The following is a 5,163-nucleotide window of genomic DNA, read 5'->3' as shown; positions in this document are numbered from 1 at the left end:
AAAGGGGGTGGGGGGCTGCAGGAGGTTGGCTGGCTGGCCTGGCCCCTTATTGGAGTCGGGGTGCGATAGCCTGTTTTTTTTTTAGGAAATATACTCTTTAATGTTTAGAGATAAAGGTATATCCTGTCATCTCAATTTGTTCTGGGGAAAAAATATAGAGAGTTTAGACAGTGAGACAGGGGAGATAAAAAGAGATAAAGTAAAAAAGAAAGAGAGAGACAAAGTAGTATGTTAACATGTTTTCATTGGGCTGAAAGACATACCAAATTCTCTGTATTTCTCTGGTAACTTTTCTATAACTCTGAATTATGTCAGTATGAAAGGTTTTTTTAAATGTATTTTTAGTGATTTCAGAGAGAAAGAGAGAGGGGGAGAGAGAAACATCAATGATGAGAGAGAATCATTGATCGACTGCCTCCTGCACTCCCACACTGGGGATTGAGCCCACAACCTGGGCATTTGACCTTGGGCAGAATCGAACCCAGGACCCTTCAGTCCGCAAGCTAAAGCTCTGCCCTCTGAGTGAAACAAGCTAGGGCTGAAAGATTTTTTTTTTAAAGGTTTTTCTTGATTTCAGAGATAGGAAGGAAGAGGGAGAGAGACATAGAAACATCCGTGATGACAGAGAAGCATGGATCCAACCTCCTGCACCCCCCTACTGGCAGGGCTGAAAGTTGTTTTTCTTGTTTGTTTTAATGAAATATGTGGGCCAGCCATGTAGCTCCATGGTTGAGTGTTCACCAATGAACCAGGAAGTCACGGTTCTATTCCTGATCAGGGCATATGCCTGGGTTGTGGACTCAATCCCCAGTGGCGGTCATGCAGGAGGCCGCCGATCAATGATTCTCCCTCCCATTGATGTTTCTCTCTCTCCCTGTCCCTTCATCTCTGAAATCAATCACTATCCATATAATCAGATGCAGTGTGTGGCACTTAGGAGATTATGACCAACAGCCAAAGTCATTCATCCATTAACAAATATTGTGCTTTCTCACACCAACAGAACTTTACAATAGTGTCCACTTGCTTGCCAGAGCAAGTTTATATATGTAAACCACACACTGACATCTAAATTTATAAACCTAATGATTTGCATAGCTTCATCTATAATTGAAGGCACTAAAAGTTTTGCTCTATTTTCTTTTGATTTGTGAGATATCCCACACATACAGAAGAGTATTACATGTATTTAAGTAGGAGAATCGGGATTTCAGAAAAAACTTAAACTGCACTAACGAGAGCTTGCTGTTCAACATCCTGACTTCCCTGCTAGCTGCCTCACTCACAACTATAATTTACAATTTTATTAACCAATGTTACTCCTTTCTCCCCCTGCCCCCCCAACTCAGTAAACAATCCCAAAGTAGAAGTGCAATAAATACTTGCTGATAATGAAGACAACACTAAACTTGTTCCAGTAAGAGATAAAGGCCTCAACTGTAGTAGTGGCCAAGAAAATGGAGAGGTAGAAGTGCTCAGATCTTGTAGGACGAGAGAATCAAGAAGAATGAATGGAAGGCCTCAAAGATGACTGAATTTTCCATTTTGGGTGACCATACAGGTGAGCCATTGCACCATATAATGTAAGATGAGTAGCGAGTTTAGGAAAGAGAGCAAATTTGTTTATATGTATTAGACATAGAACATTTTTGGCAATGATGTCTCCTGGCAAAAGAGGAGCTTTCAAGGGAGGTCTCTCTGCTGGAGAAATTGCTAAGTGTTTTAGATGTACGTTTGTAAAACCTTAAGTTACTGGCAACATTGTGAACGATTCTCATATTGTGAAGATTCTTGAGTAAAGGAAGATTACTCATTGCAGTAAGATTTGAAATAAAATACTTTAGTAACACCTTAAATACGTTTGGTCAAATGTCCAAATGGCTCAGTCAAATAAGTCAGTGTTTTTGGATAATTTAAGTCAAGAATGAAATAGACTATTTTCCTCGTTGCTACAGAGAGAGCAAGATGGGTCACCAGAAACTCTACTGGAGCCACCCGAGAAAATCCGGCCAGGGTTCTCGTTCTTGCAGCGTCTGTTCAACCAGCACGGTCTGGTCTGGAAATACGGGCTCAACCTGTGCCACCAGTGTTTCTGTCAGGACCCGAAGGACATGGGCTTCATTAAGTTGGACTAAGCGAACTTCCATGAATGGGTCATTCAAGACAGCTACCTTACGACAGAATGCTATCTCTTTGTGCATAAAATAAACTTCAAATATATATATGTTTTAAAAGAATGAAACAGAGAAGGTGGACGAGTTGTAATGTCGGCTAGTAACTGGTTAAGGTCATCCTGACGTATGGTGGGGCCCTAATCCATCATGACTGGTGTCCTTACAAAGAGGACACATGTGGACATAAGTATGCGCCAGGGAGACTGCATGTGAAGACTGGAGTTATGCTGCTCCAAGCCAAGGAACTACGAGAAGCAAGGAGAGAAAGGCCTGGAACAGATCCTTCCCCCGCACCTTCAGAGAGAGCACGGCTCTGCCATCACCTTGATTCAGACTTCTGGTCTCCAGAACTGTGAGCCAACACATTTCTGTTATGCTACGCCACTAGTTCGAGGTAATTTGTTACGGCAGCCCTAGAAAACCAATGCACATGTAGGAAAGCTAGGTTACTGCAAAAAGAAGTCTGCCAACGGGGCGCCAGGGAGAGGTCAATGGGGGGAAAAGGAGACATGTTTAATACTATATGTAATACTTGAAACAATAAAGAATGAAAAAGAATCTGCCCACAGAGGTATTTTAGAGTTGTACCCCTGAAATTTATAATTTTATTAACTAATGTCACCCCAATAAATTAAATTTTTTAAAAGGAAAGAATCTGCCTACAGTGTGACAACATACTGAGACTCTGTTCCACTAACGCAGTGATGGCGAACCTTTTGAGCTCGGCGCGCCAGCATTTTGAAAAATCCTAACTTAACTCCGGTGCCGTGTCACATGCAGAAATTTTGATATTTGCAACCATAGTAAAACACTTATATTTTTGATATTTATTTTATATATTTAAATGCCATTTAACAAAGAAAAATCAACCCCAAAAAAAGAGTTAGAGTGTCATCTCTGACACGCATGTCATAGGTTCGCCATCACTGCACTAAAGGGAGAGAATTAGTAAAAATCCTATATAATAAAAGCCTAATATACAGATCAACCAAATGACCAGTGAACCGGTAGCTATGATGTGCACTGACCACCAGGGGGCAGACGCTCAATGCAGAAGCTGCCCCCAGCCCGCAGGCCCCAAGCCAGCCAAGGTGGGTGCCAGCGGGGGGCCCCCCCAATCGCCACACCAGTCGCCCCGCAAAGGGAGGTGACCATGAGCAGAGGGAGGTGACCAGTGACGAAGGCAGCGGGGCGATAGGGGAGCAGCACCAGCGAGTGGGCGGCGCCAGGCTGGCCAAGGTGGGTGCCAGCGGGGGACCCTGAACCGCCCCACAGGTTGCCCCGCAGAATGGACTTGATCGCAGGTAAGGCCTAGGGACCCTACCCGTGCACAGGGCCTCTAGTATGAAATAAAGCTTGCCACCAGCCTTTAATAACCACTCCAAAAGAAGGACTTTCTATAAATACCTCATGATTTCACTCATTTGTGGAATATAGAGAACAACATAGACTGATGAACAGGGTCAGATCCAAAGACAGAGAAACAGGTATCAGACTATTAATCCGTAGAGGGAAAGTAGGGGAGGGAGGGGTCAAGGGGAAGAGATCAACCAAAGGACTTGTATGCATGCATATAAGCCAAACCAATGGACATGGACAACAGGGGGATGAGAGCATGAGGTGGGGGGGGAGTTAATGGGGGGGATGAGGACACATTTGTAATACCTTAACTAATAAAGAATTTAAAAAAAAAAAAAAGGACTTTCTGTTCTTATAACCCATTGCATTGATGGGAGTGTGTCTTGATATGGCCGTTTGGAGGGCAATTTGACAGTAACTATCAATAAAGTATACATATCCTATAACACCTAAATTTCATTCATAGGATTCGATCACACATACATACCTGCACTAAACGCAGCCTAGCTTTTCTACAAGTCCTGGTCAGACTCCCCGGTTTTCTGAAAAGGACGCCCACTCTATCTCCACCCCAGGAATCTGCCCTTAAAGGGTGACTTAGTCCACACCGTATTGCTGTTTGTCAGAGGAAGGAACATCAAACTCAGTGCTAACCTGCACTTACCACTCTCATTTCCTTACACACAAATATTCATGGAGGACCGCCTGGAAAACATGGCATTCATCCTTTCTTTTTAAATGCAACCTTTTAGTCAACCAGACCCTAAGTTCTCAATACTTTTAATCTCGTCTACCATACCTGTATTCGTAATAGACACAAAATAAATATTAACTTCAAAGGAGGGAGCTAAAAATCATAAAACACCATAATTGATGGGTGCTTTCAAGGTCTGAAAAGCAAGTTTGAGTATTAACCAAGCTCCACATAATCCTCTAAGTAAAGTCTAAATCAACCAATACTTTTACTACCTTAGGTTCATGAAATGTAGCCATGAGGTCCAATATCTATATATCACAGGGAATATTAGGAGATACAGGATTCCCTAAATCAGGGAGGGGCAAAAGAGACGGGGTCTCTCTATGTTGCCCAGACTAGCATGGCTATTCACAGGTGATCAGCACCAGTTGTGTGTTTTTGTTATTGTTGGGCGAAATGTCCCAGGAAGGTCATGGTATGCTGCCACCCGTGAGGAGTAAGCCCAAGTTGCTGTTGGATGTGTTAATCACGAAGCACCCATTCTTCAGGCGCTCTGCTCTCTCCACATCCAATAGCACCAGTTTTAACATGCTTGTTTCTGCCTTGGGCAGGTTCACCTCTCCCCTTAGGTAACCTGGTGGTTCCCCACTCCTAGAAGTCACCATATTGCTGCCACACTTAGTGCAGGCACTACAGCCCAGCATCCAGCCCAGCATCCGGGCTCCAGAGAGCCTCCTGCCTCAGTCTCCAGAGAAGCTGGGACTGCAAGCACACCAACTGTGCCAGGCTCAACTTCTAATTACCATCTAATCCAGCGGTTCTCAACCTGTGAGTCTCGACCCTTTCACAGGGGTCGCCTAAGACCATCGGAAAACACATATATAATTACATAATGTTTTTGTGATTAATCACTATGCTTTAATTATGTTCAAT

General features: G+C 43.4%; 1 protein-coding gene and 1 pseudogene across 1 annotated transcript in view; one reads left to right on the top strand and one right to left on the bottom strand.

The window, feature by feature from the left end:
- TET1 (tet methylcytosine dioxygenase 1) overlaps positions 1-5,163 on the bottom strand; it is a 104,417-nt gene that overhangs the window by 95,919 nt on the left and 3,335 nt on the right. The gene's annotated exons all lie outside the window — the stretch shown is intronic.
- LOC102260742 lies at positions 1,949-2,209 on the top strand (annotated as a pseudogene).

This window comes from Myotis brandtii, unplaced genomic scaffold (genome assembly GCF_000412655.1).
Source record: "Myotis brandtii unplaced genomic scaffold, ASM41265v1 scaffold499, whole genome shotgun sequence".
Taxonomy (NCBI): Eukaryota; Metazoa; Chordata; class Mammalia; order Chiroptera; family Vespertilionidae; genus Myotis; species Myotis brandtii.
Note: the sequence above shows the minus strand (reverse complement) of the source record. Positions and strands in the feature narration are given on the sequence as shown.